Source organism: Sceloporus undulatus, chromosome 5, assembly GCF_019175285.1.
Source record: "Sceloporus undulatus isolate JIND9_A2432 ecotype Alabama chromosome 5, SceUnd_v1.1, whole genome shotgun sequence".
NCBI lineage: Eukaryota > Metazoa > Chordata > Lepidosauria > Squamata > Phrynosomatidae > Sceloporus > Sceloporus undulatus.
The window spans coordinates 103,960,391-103,984,423 of record NC_056526.1 but is presented as its reverse complement, the minus strand read 5'-3'; the positions used below and the strand labels follow the sequence as shown (position 1 = coordinate 103,984,423).

The 24,033-nt window shown below is 38.5% G+C and overlaps 2 long non-coding RNA genes across 3 annotated transcripts in view; one reads left to right on the top strand and one right to left on the bottom strand.

The window, feature by feature from the left end:
• LOC121930991 overlaps positions 1–24,033 on the top strand; it is a 140,591-nt gene that overhangs the window by 14,551 nt on the left and 102,007 nt on the right. Inside the window, exons 1-2 of one of the 2 annotated variants that reach the window (XR_006104052.1) lie at positions 12,801–13,022; positions 13,120–13,240. This is a non-coding gene — a long non-coding RNA (uncharacterized LOC121930991). Of the gene's footprint in view, positions 1–12,800; positions 13,023–13,119; positions 13,241–24,033 lie in introns of those variants that run through there. The other variant, XR_006104053.1, reaches the window with a different exon arrangement.
• LOC121930990 lies at positions 2,469–9,673 on the bottom strand. The gene is made up of 2 exons (XR_006104051.1): positions 9,534–9,673; positions 2,469–3,911 (listed from the first exon to the last, which is right to left on the bottom strand). It is a non-coding gene; the product is annotated as an uncharacterized LOC121930990 (long non-coding RNA).

Sequence of the window (24,033 nt, the reverse complement as noted above, 5' to 3'; positions counted from 1 at the left end):
TGAAAGAGAAGTCTGTCTCTCTAGCTATCTATGTATCTATCTACCTGGCTGCTTGGAACAACTGGGATATTCCCATTTCAAAATACTGTAGTTTCATTTCCTTTTTTTGCCTTTGGTAATCACTGTACACAACATATAGATGAAGTACTGTATTCAGTGGTATGTCCACCTGCCTGTGTAATATGTAGTAGTGCAAATCAAATGTATCTTGCAGTGGAAAGGTTGGAAGACCACCACCACACAGAGCAGTTTTGTGGGGTAATGCAAGGCATGTGTGCACTTAGGTGACACTGGATTCAAACCCCCCCCTTTTTTTTTTATTGTGGATATGTGTAAAGATACAGTCACTAAATGAGTGGGTTTGGGAAAATAATGCATGTTCTAGGGCACAATATTCCATTCAGATAAACAAGGATAATGCTTTTAGTTCTAATGAGGCTACTCCTTTTTCTTGTATAAAGTCTACATCCAGGAAGATCCTGTTTCATGGGCACGTCACTTTGGTTTGTGTCATGTGAGATACTTGATTCGTAACTGCCTTATGTCCCAATTTTGGGAGAAAGGTGGGATATAAACCAAATAAATAATAATCCCATATCAGTTGATGGGAATGTGCTGTGAAGCTACAGACCACGTAAATATCCATAATTCCATTGCTCTCCCCTGCCCCTAAGTGAGAAATGGAGTTGTCACCCACTGTTTCCAGTTGGATCTTTGGGTCCATGGCACTGTAGTGAAAATAATTTCATAAATTAAGAAACAGCATTAATTAGATGTCTATCCAGCCCTCCCCCCAGTACATTTCTGGCCACAAGTAAGATAACAGTATGGTCTGTGCATACTTACTCTGAAATAATCACATTATAGTCAGTGGAGATTAGGTTAATATGTATAGGACTGCAGTTTAAGATGATGCAAGTGCAATCCTATGAATATCTACTTAGTAAGATTCACTTACTTGCTTCTTGATGTTCACATATTAGGACTGCTGCCCAAACTTTTAAATTAAATAAAGGACATGTCAAGAAAGAACTAACTTCATTTCATACCACAAAACATTCATATAGGGAAAGTTATGCAGTGTTTCAGGAAAAAACTCAATCTTAGATTTGCTTTCTCCCAGTACTCTGGAAGAAGAGAATTCCTAACTGAGGAAGTAACCACAGAGAGTCTGCGTATGCAGGTGCTTGAAGATGGTAATGCTCTATTTAGCTAACTCTTTCAGCATTTCTTAACAGTTGAGGTAAGGTCTAGAATTCAGTAACAATTGCTGACAGCATTTGTTTACCTGTACTGTAAATTACGAGTAATAAAGTAATCTGCCAAGAAGACCTGAGCATGCTCCACTGAGATGGATAGAGACAACAGAAGAAAAGTACCATACTCTTTTTGTATTACAGGGAAAAGATTAGCTTCAGTTGTGTGGGAAAGTTATGAATTGTGGCTACAGAGATAAAGTGGCTATGCTAGTTGTGCAAGTTTCAAGAGCTTTTACGTGTGTGTTAATTTGCTACTAAATCCCCTGTGATACAAGTTAAATCTATCTGTTGTTATTCTTATAAACTGTAATTCATGTGCCATACATAATCTGGAGGGTGAAAATACTTTTAACAGATTTCTCACAGTGATTATAAAGCACATTTCTTTCTACAATACTGTATTTTCTGGTGTATAAGACTACTTTTTAACCCAGGAAAATCTTCACAAAAGTTGGGGGTCATCTTATAGGGCAGGTGTTGAAACTTCTGAGCTGAACTGGAGAATCTATGGTTGCCACATATGGTGGGGGGAGCTCAAAAACGGCCGCGGACGCATCCCCTCCATATGCATTGACGGTATGAAAGCAGCAAGGGCGGCACTGTACAAGTACGGTAGAAGAAAATCCACTCACCAGGATTCATGGAAAGAAGCAACTTAATGCAGTCCCGATGACAAGGTGTAAGTGAAGGGCGGAGCAAGCTGCAGGTGTCTAGGACGCCCGGGGTATGGAAAACAGAGCCATGCTTGCACTACCGCTCTGATGGTCTTGGAGACAGGGAGGGCTGGACAGGCAGGGAGAGGTGACCAATCCAAGCAGGCTTTGTATACAACAAGTTTTCCTGCTAAGGACCTGCATGTCATAAGCGTTTGAATTAAAATTACCATATTGAAATCAAATCTGATGTTTTTTTAATTTGGTGTGCGTTGGAAGAAGGGTAGTCTTATATGGCGAGTATATCCCAAACTCTCTATTTTAATGGGAAAAGTTGGGGGTTGTCTTATACGCCGGAAAATACGGATATTTTATTCAGCAATCATACATTTTAAAGCCTTTTCATGGAATATTTCTGTTTCTTTTCTGTAAGAGTATACATCCTGGGATTTAAATCTATAGTCCTGCACAAGCAGTATGAATTTCTAAGTTTGATAGCTGTGGGTCAACTACCTTCAAGTATCCAGACTCTTAAATTTTTGGAGCACAGGGCATACTGAAATCCCATTTATTTAAATGCAAAAGTTAAGAGCATTCTTAGTTTTCTTCAATTGAAATTAGAGACAGATAAGCGATCTCTCATAAATTGATAAAATCAAAATGCACTCCACTAATTAGATACATACACTTCTAAATATCATCAGACGTGGGCAAACTGGCTTTCTCTTCCAACTCTGATGAATGCTCTTCTCTGCAGATCACAGAAATAATTAGAGTACCAGATTATAGGAACAATAACATTAGCAACAACAAGAATAGCAAAAAGCATTACAGTATTGTTAGCAACAACAAGAATAACAAAATAACAGAGGAAATAATATTGGCATCATTTCTTGTGAACCAATAAAAATGTTACATTTGAAATGGTGGTTCTCACCTTCAAAACTTTTATGCTTCCTCTGTCCTACTGTAATTGACTAAAGAAAAAGTAGAAGTAGCCAACTTTCAGTTGGCCTAATGAAGGCATCACATGAGTACAGATTTAGGATTTTGCAAAATAATTATTTTCTCTTTGCAAAACCTGTCCATTTTGCTTATATCTATCTATCTGTATACTGACAGTACGGTACAAATAGCAGTAACGTAGGGGCAAAGCAAATGGGTGGGAGAATATGGCCTGAGGCTGCTCCACAAGTGGATTTGGTCTACTGTGACCACCTACTCCAAAAGTGGGCCAAGCTGGCTTCCGGCCTTATTGGAGACATGCGTTGTATAAACAGTGCACCTCCAACGTGGCTGGAAGCCACTTTTTTGGCCCATATGTTTGGGACCATAGTAATAAGCTTCATATTTTTATTTTCTTAATTTGTTATTAGATAATCAGTATTGTCATAGTCTGGTTTTATTTTGGAAAACCATTTCTACTCTGGGATACATTAAAACCCCAGTGATAAAAGATGGGTCATTTTCCATTTTTATCAAAGAAGCATTACTTATTTCCATAGTGTACAGAAAAGTCTAGGCTACTCGCTTTACTGGCCTTAGTTGGTAGATACAGAGGGGGCTATAGCTGAAAGGCACAGTGCTATTTCTCTCTGTCTCTCTTTCCCCCATCATTATATCTATAGCAGTATAGATGCATATGTGCCTGTTAAGTATAGCTATATAAAATATAAATATTGAACTAAAAGTTACTGTTAATCCTGTAAGAGTAGGCCTAAATTAACTGTAGCTTGGTAAATCATCACTTAAGGTAAATTCCATTGACTCAGTGGAACCACCATTTGGGTTTAAACCCATTATGTGTAACATGTAACATATATCTGATTTACTGTCCAGCACACCTTAAATTGAGAGTCAGTATGGCGTAGTGGTTTGAGCACTGGTCTATGACTCTGGAGACCAGAGTTCAAATCCCAGCTCAGCCATGTAAACTCACTGGGTGACTTTGGGCAAGTCACACTCTCTCAGCCTCAGAGGATAGCAAAGCCAAATCTCCCTGTGAAGAAATTTGCCAAGAAAACCCAATTATAGGTTTGTCTTAGGGTCGCCATAAGTCGGAAACAACTTGAGGGTACACGACAACAACAATGAACAGCTTAAAGTAATCTAGCCTTTACGCTATATTGCTTTATTCTTCCTCCCAACACCTTCAGGTGTTTTATAATGAGAAATGGGGTTAAGTGCTGCATTAAACATATTTTTATATTGCATATTACTAAGAAAAAGCAAGTTACTGTATAATTTTCATATAATATAATACATTCAGTGTTTAGTAAATACAGGCTGAGTGTCCCTTATCTGGAGTTCTGAAATCCAAAAGCCTCCGAAATTGTCCTCTTGGGTTGCTGAGACAGACACATTTGCCTCCATACACAAAATGATTGAAAATATTATCTATAAAATTACCTTCAGGTTGTATGTATAAGGTGTATACGAAATGTAAATAAATTTCATGTTAAGACTTGGATCCCATCTTCAAGATATATCATTATGTACATGCAAATATTCCAAAATAAAAAAACAACAACATCCAGAACACTCCTGGTTCCTGGCATTTTGAGACTCAGCCTGTATAAATTCACGTTTGCTTCCTTGATCGTGACATGGCTTGGCATAGATCTTTACTTGGGCAGAAGAACTGCACAGCCATATAAACTAGCTGTTTAAAAGATGAGTTTTTAATCCACTTATTGATATTTTAATTCTCTACCAGAAAAAAATGTGTTTCCATCTGAAGGTAAGCATTTTAAAAACCCACGGCTGGTATCTTTCTCCTTGGGCTCGGTATATTAAACTTTGGGGTGGTGGTGCAGAATTATCAATAGTAATGTATAGTAAAATACTTTTTATGTTAAGATTTTCCCTCATTAATTATTTAAATAAGAACTTAATCTGGTGAACAACATTTTTACAGATCCTTGCTCTTATGTAATACCAGTAAGTACAGTGGCTGCAGCCAAAAGTAAAAGTACAGTATTCAGATATGATGTTCCAGTTTTTAAAATTAAAACATCATGATAACAAACTGAATACTTAGTTTCACATTGCTGAATATATACCATACTAAACTTAATTTATATTTTAATTTGTAAGAAAAGAGAGCAGTTCAGAATTGAATACTTTGCATAATTAATTATATATATTATGCTGTTTCTTTTTATACAACTTGCAACTGACTTTGCAATTAAAATACAGAATACAGTAATCTAAAATAGGATATTTCTGCACAAAATTTGAGAAAGGGATTAAAAACAATTTACAATTTGTAGTTTAATGCACCTTTCTTTTTTTAAAAGTTGTTTTAATACCTAATTAATCTATGAAATTGTGGTGCATAATAATCTTTAAAAGTTTAAAAATACATTTGGAATATGATTACAGAATACCCACGATGCCATTATTTTAAAATTAAGTTTAAGGCTGAATTAAAACTAGTAGGAAAATGAAAAGGAAACTGTCCTCATTTGGGCAGTTCTCTAGTTTGCAAAAAAAATTAATTAAAAAAATTTTAAAAAAGGAAAAGAAAAGAAGGGAAAGCAAAAACAAAAGAAATAAAGAGAAAATAGGAAGGGAGGTAATGATGAAAGGAAAGGAAAAGAAAACAATCCTTAACTTTTCATAGGGGAGGGGGGTTAGAATACCATTAATGTCACATTAAAACTGAAGATTTTCTAAGGAAAGATTCCTATATAAATTATGCAGAAAAGTAGGAATAAAATTCAAAATAGCCCAAAATATTAAAATGTTAGCAAAAATATGTGCCATGAGTTTTCAGCATTTTAAAATCTCATCTTAATGCATGGAAACGTATAGGTATGTATGCATGTGGTAATATACTTGCTCTTGAATGTCTTCAATATTTGGGGGACTGTCTGTGTTTTTAAATTTCATGAATGAAATTAATTCAATCAAAAAAGTGAGAAACATGAGTTCTTGCTTTTTCAGAGGCACGGGGTATAAGGGAAACAGACATTTAATAACTCCTACTTCCTTGATTTGAATTTTTAAAATGTTAAATTTGATTTCAGGTGGCAGTCAAGGGTCCATTTTTCACCGTCACATTCTTATCACTGTTTTCTTTTAAAATATGTGAACCGAACACCTTTGTAAATACAGCAAATGCCATAGCTCATAAACAAATATTAGAAAAGCTACGTTGACTTTCTTAAGTATTCTAATGTACAGCAATAAGAGTATTTTTCTATGTTAACATAAGATAAAGAAAAAGGGATATGAGCAGGCGGCAGATAAAACAAAAAAGCATAATATAAAAATAAACATTTGGAGATCTTTATTTTTATTTCAATTACATATTACATAAACTAGCTTTTTTTAGAAACAGTGAATGTTAATATCCAAATTATTTGAGCATCGGGCAGATGTAACCCTTTACTGTGTTAAGTTGTTTAATTCTGTGTTGCAATTTAGGAGGATATTGTCATTCTTTATTATGGCAGGACAGCATGTTGATAGTCAGTTTTCAAACTGAAAGTATATATGTGTGTGTGTGGGCAATCTTATTCCTCTCTTAGTCTCATTTATAGGATTTCCAGTCCAGCACTGAATTTGCTATGTAACAATGACTGTTAAAATATGAAATAGATAATAATTTGACACAAGCCCCACTGAAATGGGTGGGAATTGCCTAAAACGAGTACTGTGCTCTTGTGCAGAGTGCACTGCTTTCAACGACATTTGTATGATGGGTTATTGTCATGTTGTATGTGTAGAAATATATTTATGGAACAGTTTGTATTAGGAGGATCACTCTATACCTAGAGAAAGGTATATATATGTACTGCTCTGTTCTTGATTGTGACTAATGTTTGATGTCTCAGTTGCCAATTGCTACGTGTTACAGAAGGGAATAGAGCATTTTATCCAAGTGCAAGTTTAAGCTTACGTAGGCATTTTGCAAACAGTACAATCTTAGATATAGTATTTTAGGCCTATATGCCATTTAGAATCTAAGAACTGAAGGATTCATACATTTAAAAATTGTCATTTTAACTGTCATATTGAAATCAACGTTTCTTTCTTTTTTCAGCTTTATGAGATAGCAAATATGTCTTTTTCTATAATACTTTAAATCTTTCTGAGTCTTTTCCCCTAGTAAAGAAAGGTGATATGAAAAGAAAGAGAAAATAATTATAACAAACACAAACAGGAACACAGAGTCCGTCCTGGATTTTTAAAAATACAATATCTTCAAGAGAATGTGAAGAAAATTAACAGTTAAAATCTCATAATATGGTTTTGGCACACTGACAAAATAATAGCTCGTAAATAATCTGTTTATCTTCTTAAAATTCTTATACAAGACTGATTTGAAAGCAGTCTCATTATTTTGACTTGCTACAGTGAAAAATTGGAAGTAAAAAACTGGAATTAAAAAAAGCTCCAAGAGGTACTTTTGATACTTTGCATTTGTTCCTTATTTAATGAATCCAAACATCTTGGATAAAGTTACTGTTGCAAACTCAAACAATTTAAACAAGGAATACAATATTATTCAAAAATGCCCATGGCTCTGAAACAAGTGAAAGTGTTGATTTATTAGACTGGGTTCCACTTTTTCGTCTTCCTCCCAGATGAGGGAGTTTACTGTCTCAGAACACTGACCAAACTTAATCAAAGGATATGAGAAACGCACATGTGAGATTGCCAAAGATTGCTTATGAAACAATCTTAGGACAGATATATTGTGCTGTTTTTAAGAATGCAATCTTGTCACCAACATAATAGAATAATACATACTTTTTCATCATTCTCAAAAATAAATGCTTATTGTAAAAGTTTGCAACAGCAGTTGTAAAACTGTGAAATTAACATTCAAGTTCGTCAGTGGCAGATCACTGTTATTTAAACTAATGCTACAAATCTCTGTCGCTATAACCAAAGTACTGGTGCAAGAACTATATTTTGTGTTTTATTACACACTTTGTTCTTAATTCTTTCATTTCTGTACTTAAGGAAAAAAAAATAGTGGCATATAATTTTTATGTGGTTAAATGGCCTCGTAGAATTTTTTTTTTATTCTGTTTTCCAAAGACATATATTAAAAACACTTGTGGATTCTCTCAAGTCTTGGGGGACGGGGGATGGAAGGAGAAGCAGTCACACACCAAAGCATTTGTGAGCCAAGGCCCAGTTCGTGGGAAGCCAGACTTGCTGAAATACATTTTCTAAAGCTGGTTGACTGGCTTTTAAAAAAACAAACACAAAAAATGGAGAAAAGTTTGGTTTGAAAAAGGGAAATTTGTCATGGATTACAATACTAGCTGGCTAAATCAAATGTTTTCAGGTTGTGGTTTTAATTGCAACAAACAGATTGCTTTATCTCGGCTAGCTGTAAAGAGCGTGAGCTTTCCTAGTTTAAAATAACGTTTGGCTGAGCCTGTTACATGAAGAGTAGGCCAGATAGTTTCAGTGCTGCACATTTATAGTACTACTGTAAATGGGAAAAGGGACTGCCGGAGATTTTCATGTCAGGGAGTTGTCGGGTAAAAGGTTTTGTGAGCATCATCATGGGAGTGAAAATGCAACTTGCAATACGGACAAATGTTGCATTTCACATCTGACAGGCATTAAATCTCTCAGCCAGTATTGCCAGGAACAAATAGTAGTGTTTTTGAAAGGGTTTTTGTACATGGGAATAGAGGGCACTGCTAGGATTCCCTAACAACTTGCTTAACATGCTCCTATACCCCCTGGGACTAAGGCCCACTGAATTCAATGGGACCTCTTAATAGCTCTGCGTTGAATCGGGGTTGTCAATCTCTTTTTGGCCCCTGCCCTGCCCGTGACAAGTACCTTACAACACCAGGAGAAGAAGTATGGCCAAGGTATCTTTGGGGTAGGACCTTGCATTGCATAGCCAAGCTCCTGGCATTTTGAGACCTGTACGCACGCACAATAACACACGCGGCACTAATAAGGCACTAATTTCCAGATACATCAATAGAAAGGGGGGGGAGGGAGAGAGAAATTAAATATCTGCCTATTAATAATACGAAAGTAGGTTTTCAATTGGTCGACTGGAATGGTGCGATGTGACGCAAAAGGACACTTGGATGGGTAGAAACGCTGATGTATGCCAAAACAGGCACACTAAGAAACACTGTTGTTGCTATGAGAGAGAATTGAGGGAGGGAAGGAGGGAGAGGGAGTTGTGCAAGGCCTTCTCTCTCTCTCTCTTTTGGAATAACATTTTATCTTTTTAGGATGAATATTTTCCACCAGAAACCCCTGGGGTCAAGAGGTGCAGGGCATACCTCTCTCTCTTTCTCTCTCTCTATATATAATGCAGGATGAAGAAGGGGGATGTGGTGGAGTGTGGTGGTGGAAGTGGTTTTGTTTCAGTGCTCTGCCTTGGAAAGAAAATGCCACACACAAGGCTTATGGGGGGGGGGGGTGCCTTCAGACCACTTTGGCCCCACTTCAATCTCTTTCTATGCACCTATCTAGTCAGACAGAGAGGTAGGTTCCATTTCTGAATGCCAAAGGAGACGACAAAGAGGAGGAGGAGGAGAGTTGGCAAAGTGACAGCTTTGCAAAAGAAGGCAACAACACATGAAGCAGCAGCAGCAGCAGCAAAAGAAGACTCTAACTATATTACCTCTCTCTCCTTCGCCTCTCTATTAGGGATAATAGGGACAGTCTGCTGCCTTTCCAGCCCTCTCCAGCCCCAAGGCTCTTAGGGATCGCTCCACCAAAAGGTCCCCCGAAGAGAGGAAAGGGGAACCGCCTTCTCTCCTTCCCTCAAAAGCTGTGGGCAGGGAGCTTGTGGTGCTCCCCCCCCCCCCCCCCTCTAGCTAGTGCTGCTGCTTTGTCCATTTTTACTGGAGGACTGGAGCCAAAAAAGGGGGGAGGAATAAGTTGCCTCAGCACTGCGTTGCAGAAATGAGGAAGCATTCAATAGCATGTGTCTGTAGACAATATTATGCCTGTTCCTGGATTCTACTCCAACCAAATTCATCTGAGGAGTAGACTGAAGTCTACCAAGCTCCTGCTGCTCACTCCTTTCTTTCAGTTAGTCCCGAGTGCCTCAGATCTCTCTACATTTATTATTTATTATTGCATGTAAATGCATCTGAGGAAGTAGACTGGAAAGCTCCTGCTGCCGATTTCTTTCAGTCTCCAAATGCTTCACGCTCTGCTTACCTTATTCTTTATTATTATTATTATTATTATTATTGCATCCATTCCAAATGCATCTGAGGAAGTAGGCTGAAGCCTATCAAAGCTCCTGCTGCCGGTTTCTTTAGTCTCAAAGGTGCTGCAAGATAGAAATGAGGAAAGTTAGGCGAGCCTGAAGGGGTTTGGGGAAGGGGTACAGAAACCCCATTTCACCCTTTCCGAAACGAGACTCAAAAGGGGGAGAATTAAAATGAAAAGGGGGAGTGGGCCCTCGAAGGCCTCTCTCAGGGACGCCATCAGGAGCCGGCTTTTGGCAGGAGTCCCTTCAGTTTGGGGAGGAGGGAAAACGGCTGCCATGCCTCTCTCTCTCACACACAAATTGGGAAAGAACTGAACAACGTCGTATAGGCGTTTTATTGGGAAAGAAAGGCCGTTTCTCCATTCAAGCTGTGTGTGTTGTGTGTGTGTTGTGTGTCTCTCTCTCTATGAGAGCGGCCTCCTCCTCAATCAAAAGAGCCACCATGGCAGCTGTTTCCCTTCTTCTTCTTCTCGCCCCAAACGCTTATTATTATCAGCCTCTGTTTTTTGACTCGCTGCCAACAAGAGGGCAGCTTCCTTCGACGACGAGACTCGGGCTCTGCAGCTGCCTCACGAAGGGCATGAGGAGAAAAAAGACACAGTGTGTGTGGGTCGATGCTATGGAATTCTGGGAATTGTAGTATGCGGTGGGGAGCCCCACCGCATACTACAATTCCCAGAATTCCATAGCATCGACCCAGGCCAAACACAAAACGCATCATTTCCACAGCGTTGTGTGACAGGAGTACGTGTTTTGTATCCATTGGCGCTAAAAGGCCTCATTATTCCTCCTCCTCCTCCCGTTTTTTCCCCTTCGGTGGCGCCCCCCTCAGGAAGAAGGAAACGATCGAAGGCGGCTTCGCTGGGGTTTTTGTTTTGCGTTTTTTTGCGTTTGGAACCGTTGGGTTCCCGTTTTCTAGCGCGCGCGCGGAAGGGGGGGGAAACGTCCCTTTCGCGTTTGTGCGCGCGGGGGACGTCCCTTTTGCGTTTGCGGCGCGCGAGGAGGGCGTCCGCTTCGCGTTTGTGCTCGTGCGCGCGCTCTAAACCAGGCTCCCCTCTTCAACGCAACCTTCCCACATTAAATTCTGCAAACGGGATCCTCCTCCTCCTCCTCCTCAGCGTTTTTTAGCCTCGTTCTTCTCTCCCTTCAGCATCTCTCTCTCTCTCTCTCGCCCCTTTCCTCCCTCATCTCTTTCCCCTGCGCTTTAAGCCGTATCTTACCCCCACCCCCCAAAATAATAATTAAGGCCTCGTTTTAAAAAGCCTGTTGTGTGTTTTGCGTTTGAGATGTGCTTCTTTTGGGGTTGGCATTGCTGGCATGGCCATACATTTGGCACTAGTGTCTGGCTGCCCATCTCTCTCTTTAAAAAAATTCATTGAACACAACGTTGGTGTTCCCTCTCTTGTCTATTGTCCTTATTCAAACAATGATACCTTTATTATATATATATATATATATATATATATATATATATATATATATATTCATAATTATATATATTAATCTATAATCCATAATCTATCTATCTATCTATCTATCTATCTATCTATCTATCTATCTATCTATCTACAGTATCTATACAATGTATATTATATATGTATATAGTGTTTTGTGTGTGTATGTATATATATATATATATATACACACACACACACACTACTGTATATGTTATAAATGATAGCTATTTCGATAGATAGATTATACATAAACATATATAATTAGGAATATATGTAATAAAGGTGTCATTTGAATAATAATAATAGAGAGGGAACACCAACGGGTTTCAGGTAGGGTTGCCATAATTGTCCACTTTTACCAGGGACAAAATGTAGGACAAAATCGAGACCAAACTGTAGGACAACTGCAGGACAAAACTCAGCCCAAAATGTAGGACATTTAAGGTCCACCATTTTTCTCCCTGGTAAAAGTGGACAATTATGGCAACCCTAGTTTCAGGTGGCTATAAAACCACACAGCACAGAAATAATAATAATGAATATATATAATTATGAATATATACGATAAAGGTATCATTGTTTGGATGTTATTGGGCTTGCTATATGGCCAATATGGCTACCCCTAGATATTATTATTATTATTATTCCTGTGCTGTGTGTTGTTATAGCCACCTGACCCCCTTTGCAAACTGAGCCTAGCAGAAGGGTGTATGTGTGTGTGTCACCCCCCAGTCTTCCTGGCCTTTCCCTCTCCTGTCCCTGCTTCCCATTGGCTTCAGCATGAAAGGCAAATTGAGGGAGATGCAGTGAAATAACTGCCTTAAAGGCTGTGTGTGTGTTCAATACATACAGAATCTAGAGTTATCACCCTCTTTTTCTGAACTGTTGTGTGTGTGGATGGGTTCATTTTTCTCACCCAAAATGGATGCAGGGAAAAGTTGCCTATTACTTGTTTTGTTTGGGGGGGGGGGGGTGCATTCAAAAGAAGTAAAGAGGGGGACCTTGCTTTCTTGCTTTCCTTCTTTCTCTGCCTCACCTCCTGAATTATTCAGACTGTCAGTAGCGAACCCAGGGACATTAGCATGCACCAGACATGCTGTTTGTCTGTTTGCTAACATTCTTCATTCAAGACTTGTTAACTGCCAGACAAGCTTAACATGCTTCTGTCTTTCTTTCTTTCTTTCTTTCTTTCTTTCTTTCTTTCTTTCTCTCTGCCTCCCCCCCTTCTCTTTCTCTCTTGAAACCCAGTTCTCACTCTCTCTAGTCTCTCCCTCCTTCAGAGTGCCTTTCCTCCTCCTCCTCCTCCTCTCATGCCAGCCCTCTCTGCCTGACTCCCCTATTGTTATTGCTGGGAGCTGGCAGCCAAGGGGTAGCAGCAGTGGCAGCAGGGAGGCATGTGGCTGAGGAGCTGGAGGGAGCCTGTTGTTGCTAGGTAAGGACCGCCTTCCCATAGTCCCTAGGCCTGCGTGCACTTGCAAAACCAAGAAATGCCACTGAGATCACGGAGTGTCTCCCATCTGTTTTCACAGGAGACCGCAGAGCTGCAAGGTGAACACACTGCCGTCCTTCCTTCCTTCCTCCAATGCTGCTGCTGCTGCTGCTGCCTCTCCCTGCGGCTGGATTCCTACTCTGAGTCTGCTGCTCCTTTGGGTAAGAACTGATTCCTTTCCATTAGATGCTGTACTGTGCTGTACTGTGGAGACACACTTTGTGTGCCTTTAGAAGCCCTGATCGAGGGATTGAGCAGAGTAACCATTGCCAAGCGGGAAAATGAAAAGTTTCGCCGACTCAGGACTGCATGCTGCATTTGGATTATTTAATTAGGCCCCAGCCGTACGTATTTCAGCCTAATCGAGCTTTCCCTCCGGCTTGTTAAAAATGACTGCCTTAAGCTTCAGGATGCAGTGTCCCTCATTCTCATTTTCATTTTCATTTGGAATTTTCTTCCTACCAACCGGCTTTAAAGCCAGCAAGCTTTCATTATTATTACTATTATTATTATTATTATTATTTTGAAAGAAGATGAAGGTGGGTAGCATGATTCATTTTTTACATATCATTTTCTGTGAGTCAGGGCCTTATGAGTTGTGCTCTTGCTAATTTCACTCTAGATACACACTCATGAATGGTGCTTTCCCTTACTATCCACCCTCTCCTTTCACTATGTGGGTGTATTTATGTATGGATAATACATAGTTGTTGTATGGATGATGTATCTTCAACAGCAGCATACGGCATCGTCAGTACAAAAGCAAATTGTACAGTTCGTGTTCTTACTTTGGTTTGATGGTATTCTTTTATCACTGGGTTATGGAACCTCAAGCACTTTTGGTTCTATAGTCTCTTTTATTGCATTTATAGTATATAGTATATTATGGAGGGGGAGAAAAAGTGTGTGTGTGTTAGAACTGATTGTTTCATAGAACGATGCTTTTCAATAACACAATTCTGTGTCAAAAGCATTTCCCTGAGAACAGCAGTTACATTTTTTAGGCACTTCTGTAGGACTGTGGGGAAAGGGAGTGTTTATGGTCGAAATCCCTATTGTGAGTTTTAAATTCTCTTCTCCAATAGTCTGAAGTGTAGTGGAAGACTAAACATGCGTATTCTGTATAGAGGCACTGATGATGATACGCATGTTTTAATTATTCATAACAAAACCGTTTATGCAAATGGGAATGCTTTTTTTTTTAAGTGCAGGGCAATGTATACATCAAAACAACATGTGGATGTTGATGCTCTTTTGATGAACTTGATCATCAGCCAATTTGGCAAGCACTTTGGAATATTAATATTATGCATACGCCGAACCTGTGAGATGCTTAGTTTTGGTCTTGCTGCCAATTTAAATACACATATGGAGATTTTTGTTTTGTTTTGTTTTTGTCTTTTAAAGCAGTTTTAGTGAGTTTTTGTTTCTGGTAGGCATCCTTTAATTGATGCAATTTTTAATAGCTCAAGACACGGATGGTTTCGATTTAGCCAGCGATGACAATGTTGTCATCTTTGGTGCATTTTGTATGAACTAAATTTAAATTTAAAATTCATTTTATATACAGTACTGGTGAAAATAGTAGAATCTTATTTCTACAGAGGCTCTTTCAAATGAAAACATTAGCCAATACCACGATCGTAACTACGTCATAGCACTGCCACAAAACTGTTTACCGTAGCCTAAATTACACATCGCACATTGTAGCTTAAAATAAAAATCACAACTTTTAAAATTAAGAACCTATATCTTATGATGTAGTGTTTATCTGGATAGAGTACCACTGGTTTCTTCAGAGTTAGTTTAGGATGGCCTCTAACATCAACAAAGTAACACTAACAGAAGTTCCAGCACTCTTCAACACCCCTTACTGTAAAGGATTTGTAATAGCAATCAATTGTAGGGAAATTACATATATAAGATACACTTCAGACATCCATGATTTTTTAAAAAAAGTTAAGAATTATGTTAAATAAATTTAGTGCATTTCTTTCTCCATTTTTAACAACTTGGCAAGAAAATAAGTCACGTACGAAAATGGTTTCTCTCACAAAATTCTCCTGTATTGAAGATTTTGTTTGTCAACTGTACAATAGGAAGAGATTCAGTATTTTACCTTTAATACTAAATTCATACTACATTTAATAAAGTGGCTGTCCTACACACCATAATATGGCTGATAGCCCAATGAAATAAATGGATTTACTTATCGACATATAAAATGGCATTTGGCCTCAGCACAGAGAAGCAGAAGCGGTGCCACCCATGTTTAAAAGCTAAAATCCATCTGATCAGCTTGTCTTGGGGGGACCTGAATCTATACCCCAATTCTATCCCCCAAAGAACTTATCAGCAAAATTTAAAGTTTTAAAAGAGGGTTCCACATGTATAGCATCAGTTAATGAATTGGTGATAATAAAGTAATTCCATGTGCAGCACTTAGTTGAATATATAGTTCTCTATCTGATCTGCACACAGAACTGTGCTTTTGTGCACCTAACTGTATTTCTAGCTCAGATGAGGCAAAAATATGATATACAATGCATTGTTAACAAAAAATGAGCGAGACTATTAATAACTGGAAAATAAACCTAGTACTGATTACTCACAGGAAATGAAGGAAGATAATGAATTACTACTACTACTACTAATAATAATAGGTTTTATTTATATTGTCCCGCCTCTCCCGACGGATGATGATAGACTAGGAAAAAAATTGCTTTTTTAAATTTTATATAAAGTAATATTTTCTATTAAAATGAAATGTGAAATGGTTTCAAACTGAAACAGTTCTGTCCAGAAAAAACAGGGCAGAGTTGCAGTGTGTATATTATTTTGAATTTTCCTGTTAATAAGGAAAATATTAATTTATGCTAAAGAATGCACACAAAAAAAAACTATACGAAGAATGAAGAGCCAACATTTTTTTTCTGGTACAAGTGCATATTAATATACTAAAAAAAATTCCCACAATTAATTTCAAATCAATTAATAATATCTATTATTTTACATAATCTTTATTTTCAAAAACAGGATAAATGTTTTCAGCAATTACAAAATTCCTTTCATGATCCATACTTTTCTACAAAACATTTCTGTTGAAGTAACAAAGTATTGTTTTTAAATTAGCCCCTGAAACATAATAATTTTGATAGCTTTCATATTTTATGTTACAGGATCTATGCCATTTTGGCTGAACCTTGATAACAAATTGCACTTATCATGTTAATATGTACAAGGGATTTTATAATACAAATAGACTGTCAGCTATATGATATCAGAGGTTCATAGATAGGAGTTCCAGGGAGATCCCAGATATGGCTAGACTTGGTATTGCGAAGGGTTGTATGTTGCTTTCTGTTTGGCAAGAGTGGTATGGTAAGAGGAGGAAAATCACGAGGAGGTTGTGCTGCATCGAAGACATGTGCCCAAATGAACAGTCTGGAGTAGTGAGCCCTTCTGCAAAGAAACATGTCGAGGGATCTTCATTGTATTTCCCTATCACAGTCTGGTATAGTTTCAGATAAAAACACCATCTTTTGAATTACATTATTAGAGTAAAAGTAGAACCGAGCCTCAGCAGGCCAAAATCTTGTTTAAATATATCCTGCATCAGCTATGCCTGACTGGAAAAGGGTGCAATGTGTGGTACATGGACTTACACAATTATCACAAACATTATGATAGTATTATGTGTAATTTAGGTCTAAGGCAGTTCTTTTCCGAGGGGCAGGGGGTGTTATCTGCTGCTGTGAAAATACAATGAAAATTATGATCTCTTCCCCAGCAAATTGGACTTAAAGACAGTTTTCAAAGTAATAGGAAGATACATTTTGTGCCCAGTTCATGGCTCAAAGATTATGAACCCCTGAGCGAAAGGAGCTCAGAAAATGTGATCTTGGTATTACTGGCAGCAGCCGGATTGACTGTTATGCAGTGTATATGTTTAGTATCAATGCATACAGATAGACAGATTACAAACTGAAATAATAAGAAGTCCTTGTTGAAGAAGATGTAATTCTGTGAACAACAACTGCAATTGTTGTATACGTACGAAAGCAAGTGCTTTATAAGCACTAAAAGAATTGTTACAAAAGATAGCTAGAAGTACTAGGTTGAAATTTGAGAAATTCTTATGTTCTTTTATGGACCTACCTCATCTCTAAGCTGTAATTCAAAAATCAAGCCAGTAGACAGTTTTGCCATTTTGGGGGCAAAATCAAGCCTATGTTGATATGACTGGAAAGCTTTTTAAGCTTAAAGGGGTAAGTGAGAACAGTTAAGCCACATTTGCACACTTACTGCAATTGGGAAGAAGCTCCATATAAACTCAGTATGACTTGCTTCTGAGAAAACTTGCATAAATGCATATTATCAGTTGCTTGGATTCTGCCTACCTTCTAGAGCATCTGCTCCGATATTAAACTGATCATACAGTTAGATCCCTTTGGGAAGGTCTGCTCTGTTCAACATGGCTTTGTGGAGTTAAATTGGTGAGGTAGTTTTCTCTTTAGTGCCACAGCTGTGGAACTCCTTTCCCCAAGACACTTGTTTGGTCCTTGATTATTTATCAAAAATCGTAGCTGTTCAGAATGGCACAATAAGTTATAACTGCAGTATTTCAGTGAAGATATTTCAGTGGTTTTTATTAATTCAGATGTTTTGTAATCTGCAGTCAGACTGTACCTCAAATCCAGTTCTTAATCCCAACTAGCATTGGCCCACTGAGACATTACGCCGCTGATTTAGTGAGTATACTCTACATGGGACTAAACAGTTGGATTTAGCCTACATTTTGGAGGGAGAAGGGGGGAAATCGTAACAGTAATAATTTCCAAGAAAAATCTATGTAAAAGTCTAGATTAAAAAGAGAGTACAGTACATGCACTCTGGGTGATTTCTCTCCATTTGAAAAAACTCCTTGTCGTTTCAGACAAATCATGGTACTGTTCATTTTTAATCCATTGCTGTTCCAAACAAACTAGAGTCTGATCATGCAGCCCTTTCCTTTGTAGTCATAAAGGATTATATGCATGAGAGACAGCTGTAGAGTGGGCTTCTCTAGTGGCTTAATTTTTAAAACAGTATTATATAAAAGTGTTTTTTTAAATCCTAGTACAGTACTGTCATATAGTTTGTTCTACTCTGGACTGTTTCTGTGGATATGTTTCCCACTGGAAACAAAGACATAGGCTTTTTGAAGATTGAACCACATATCTTATTTGCAAATAGATTTGAGAAGAGGATATTACTAAACTATGGTTTTCTTGATGCAGATGCAACACTTAACCATGATTCATGAATACCTTCCTGGAAGGCCTTCTTTAAGGCTGAAATTTATATTTGAGCCAAAACTACAAGTAATGGTTGGAGCGGTGTCAGCCGAGAGCAGTGTTTCTATCTCATATAACACCCTCCTGGCTTTAAATAGTTATTTCTTGTTGGCCTAATCAAAGTTCAGGATTACATTTCAAGCATTTTAACTAGTCTGAGCCAACATGACAGGACAACAAAGATTGTTATGCACCCTAAAAGCAGGACCACTTTTACCACTTTTTGTTAGGGGGCTTGACAGGGTCTGAAAAGGTTCTCTGGGGACATCCCCATTGCCAAGGCAACCAGGCTGATGCTCCCTGTTTTGCTATGCTGCAGTGGTTTCATTGCTTGCCTTTATAACACGGCAGATCTAGAAGCATTGGCCTGGTTACCTTAACAATGTAGGGGTACATTTCATCTCACTGTGTGAAGAGGGCAGGGCATGGAATAGCCACAGGGCAGCGCACTAAGGCAGCGAGAGTTAGTTCTGGTTCTCACAGCAATATGAAAGCAAATTCGGTGGGTAGAGTCATGATGTGAACACATTAGCTGTGTGATCCCTAAACGTGGTGGTTGAGAAAGAGGTCTTAACAGAAAAGGAGTGTCAAAGTGTTGGGAGCAGTAGCTCAGACTGCAAACAGGCACCAAACTAAAAGTGAGATAGAATTTCAGGGGCATTTCCCCCAATCTTATAAAATTAAAGCAAGCTTTTTGTGCTGAAGACATTTTGAGGTGAACGTTCAAGTCATGGTTTGCTCTTTACAAGCTTCTGCTTGTAATAGGGTGTATGAATATATTGACTCATAAAGAAATCGGGTCTGTCTAGAAGTATAGAATGAGTTTTGCAGTTTTACCACTGAGAAAGATACATAGCAATCCTCATAGCTGTTTTCTTTCTTTAAAAAAATGTAAGGCTATTTTGTTATACATTGTAGAATAGTTAGGTTTCCTTTTTAAGTTATATTTATTTGAGGTTTTTCATTTACTGTTTGTGTTGATGGTTAAAAAGCATGTATTTGTCCAGCGTGTATCTGTGCAGTCATGTCTCAGAACTGCAGTTGAGAAACTGATTGATAAAAGTGCTTAGACTGCTGCAGCAAAGGATAATGTTCAGTTTGTAAAGGGTGACATGTGGACCGTTTGGCTTACTGTATTTTGACAAAACAGATCTTCATTGTGCTGTTATTGTTTTATCAATACCAACCATGTTTTCTGTAGGATTTAAAACACCAAGTCAGCATGGTGTACTGATTTGAGTCTTGGGCTGCATATGCACTGCAAAAAAATAATAATAATGCAGCTTGACACCACTTTAACTGCCATGGCTCAGTGGTGTGGAATCCTGGGATTTGTAGTTTGTTATGTACCAGAGCTCTCTGACAGGGTAGGAGAAATAACTCACAAAACTACAAATCTTAGAATGCCATAGCATTGACCCAAGGCAGTTAAAGTGGTGTCGAACTGCATTAATTCTACAGATCAAATTCAGCCTTGGACTAGGACTCTGGAGACAGGAGTTCAAGTCCCCACTCAGCTACGAGAACCCACTGCAGGTGCATCTTCACTGTAGAAATAATGCAGTTTGACACCACTTCAGTTGTCATGGCTGCACCACACAGAATCCTGGGATTTGGAGGTTTTGTGGGGTACTAGCATGTTTTCGCAGAAAAGACTAAAGACCTTGTAAAACTACAAATCCCAGGATTCCATAGGATGGTGCTACAGCACTTAAAGTGATGTCAAACTGCATTCTTACTACAGTGCAGATACACCCTGGATGCATCTGCACTGTAGCAAGTCACACTCTCTCAGCTTCAGAGAAAGGCAAAGGCAAACACTCTCTAAGCAAGTTTTGCTAATTAAATCCCATGATAGGGTTGCTATAGTGTTGCAGTAAGTTATTGGTTCTCATACGGTGGGGCAGGACCCCCAGGGGGGCAGCGAGAGTTGCTCAAAAGGAGTGCATGACTTGTCGGCCCTAATCCCCACCTCCTCTTCCCAAATCTTTTTATGTGTAAAATTTACACATGCATTGAGTTAAATACCGAATTTACTGAAATAAAGGTGTTATAATTTGAACAATGTTATTTCCTTAATAAAATGTTAAAATGTGAATATACATTTATATATATGAAAAAATATTTATAATGAGGTAGGATCGTGAATGTATATAATTTTTGTTTCTTCTACAAATATAAATATATTGTTGCCAAAATAAAATGGAGAATACTCTTATGAATTTGTGAGTATTTTTCTTGAGTAACTTCTGTTATGCAGAAATCATAAATAAATTTATAGGAAAAAATAAATTTCCAACTCCCTTTATATTCTTGCTTAATTGTCTTGTGGAAATTGCATTTTGATGTCCCACGTTCTGTACAAAGAGCCCTTGGAAGCATCCTGCAATTTTAGAATAATTCAGGTCTGTTGTATGGAAATGTACTATATGTGTTGTTGTGCGTTTGTTGGCATGTGTGTGCACATGCGCTAAGGCAACAGATTTGATTGTCACATTTCACTTTCTCTTTTAGTAAGCACATGTATGTATGCTAATCCAAAGCCTGTTGAGCCTATTGATCCCAACAGAATCAACTGGATTTGATTGGACCTGTTAAGTCCTCTGGATCAAGATCGGTAGCACAGACATATGAAGCTGTTATATACAAGAGCCCAATGACTGGACCTGTGTTTTGAATTTCTGATCACTGTGGCTTTTTGTATTAATTTAAGCACCTGAAATATTGTTTTAGAAATTGCTGCCTATATATTTTTCATGCTGGCTTATCTTGTTAGTTGACAGTAGGGTGCAAGATGTTCAGAAATATGAAGAAAACACTTTCAAAAGAGAAAGAGATTTTTCAGCCTCAAAGAATAAGAGGCAAGTACCGTATATTCTTGAATAACTGTACTGCAGCATTCAGTACCAAAGGGCCATATATTATAATAATTGTAATAATTACACACACACACACATGAATGCATAATGTATTTCACATATTACATTATTAATTGTTTAAATTTTCATTTTTTCATATTTGTTTTTGACAAAGCGATTAGGGTGGCACACACTGACAAATAAAATACTAACAAACCAGTAAACATCAGAAAAGCATAGTGAAAAAAAGAAGGATTTATATATGAAAGATTTTTGTTATACCACCTTCAGTCAAGGACTGTATTGTATTCAACAATAAAGTTTTTTTAAAAAACCAAAAACAAATATTCAAAAGCATAATAACCTCTATTAAAATAGTGAAGACAGGAGTTTAAAACCCTGTTAGATACTAAATGATATGTAAATACCTATCAACATTAATAAGTTAATTTTGTGGCATTTAAACATCATCGGTGTGGTTTCCAAGTGAACGTCCTGGGGGAGGGAATTCCAAAACAATGGGGTGCCCCAAGCAAAAAGAGCCTGCTTGACTGATTGACACTCCTCTCACCTCAGATGGATGGGGCTCTGGAACAGGGCCTCCAAAGATTATCTTTGTGTATAGGCTGGCTAGTGTGGTACAAGATGTTCCATTTTTAAAGCCATGCGGGGCTATAATAATAATAATACACTGCGCCCACATCATACGTGGACGCCCCTTATTCAGTGCCGGAAAAAACCCTGGCATGCCCCGGAAAAGGTAATGGGGAGCGCGCTGAGGGCACGGACCCCATTACTTCTAATGGGGCTCGAGCATATGCCTTTTTCCCTTACGCGGAGGGAGGTCCGGAATGGATCCCCCATGTAAGGGAAGGGTCCACAGTAATAATAATAATTTTATTTCTTTCCCACCTCATCAAGGCCTGAGGTAGGGTATAAAAGGTGCGCACCAGCACTTGGAATCGTGTTCCAAACCATTTCCAAAGCTGGTGGAACTACTTACTGTATATATTCATGTATAAGTCTAGAAATTTTAGTCAAAATTTTGATTTAAAAAATCTGGGGCGACTTATCCATGGGTCAATGCAAATACAGTGGACCCTTATCTTACACGGGGATCTGTTCCAGACCCCCCCCCCCCCCCCCCCCCGGCGTAAGGCAAAAAGCATGTATGCTCAAGCCCCATTGTATATAATGGAGCTTGCAGCGTGGCCGTGCGCGTGTGCCACAGACGTGCGCATAATTCCCCCTTTTGCCGCATGGCTTCAGCATAAGCTGAAAGCCACTTATAGTGAGTCTATGTATGACATGGGCACATTGTACTGTACTTTAACTCTTATATTAAAAAAAGAACCATCCCCTGGTGAAAGGCAAGAGCACAATCTGTCCTGGTAGCACTGCCTCCTCTCCCCCCCCCCCTTTATTCTCTTATCCATCCAGCATTTAGTATGAGCACAAACAGTTATGCCTGCTGGGATTTTGTAAGTTCTTTGGCATTGTTTTCCTTTGCTTCATCCTTTGGATTCTTTGTTAAAAGCCCATAAATTTTACTCTCGACTTATCCATGGGTCATATCAAAATACATAATTTTGACCCCAAAACTTGTCCTTGACTTATACATGAGATCGACTTATAGTCAAGTATATAGGGTAACTTTCAATGAGATGTGGTCCTTTCGACTAGTCTGTTCATGGGCTAGCCACTATGTTTTGAATTACAGCCTCAAAACAGTCCTCACAGGTGGGAAGGTAAATATCTTACAAGCCATCACAGTTCCCAGCAGAGTCTTGAAACCATGCCCTATGAGGAACGGCTTAGGGAGTTGGTGATGTTTAACCTGGAGAAGAGAAGGTTAAGAGGTGATACGATAGCCCTGTTTAAATATTTGAAGGGATGTCATATTGAGGAGGGAGCAAGCTTGTTTTCTGCTGCAGAGACTAGGACCCAGAACAAGGTATGTAAGCTCCAGAAAAAGAGATTCCACCTCAACATTAGGAGGAACTTCCTGACAGTAAGGGCTGTTCAACAGTGGAACACACTCCCTCGAAGAGTGGTGGAATCTCCCTCCTTGGAGTTCTTTAAACAGAGGCTGGATGGGCATCTGTTGGGTATGTCTTGATTGAGAATTCCTGCATGGCAAGGGGTTGGACTGGATGGCTCTTCTAGTCTCTTCCAACTCTAAGATTTTATGATTCTATGGTTTTGGCTTGCTGGGTCATTTATTATGCAAGCCTGGGCTTATAGATGGATCCCAAATGGTCCGAAAAGAATAGTGTTTGTTTACAGATGTGTTATTGGCTGTGGAAACAAGTTTGAAGGGAGTCTGGATTTTTATATGGTAGTCTTCTTACCATTAGTTGAAGTTTAGTCCAAGTTTTTGCCCAGTGTTTAAGAAATATCTGATAATTAAATCTAAACCAAACTTGTCAATTTAACAAAATCTACAAGAAAATGGTGCCTTTGATAATAAGATCACCTATCAGTCTTCAACCCTCTGCTCAGAACCTCTAAGCATATATTATATATGTATGCGCAGGAACAAGGGTTATATCTGGTTAGGAACATCTGCTTTAAGAGCTGTGGACTAGAAGGTATAGCCACAATAACAGATGTTCTGGGGTATTGGTAAAGTTTATTTATTTAGTTTATCAGTGCTCCTTGTAAGCAAATTACAAATATGCCATATGCACAGCTGTCATGGTGTTTTTATGTTTGCCACTACCCTGTTCCACAATATTGGGTGCCATTAGCAAATGGGGG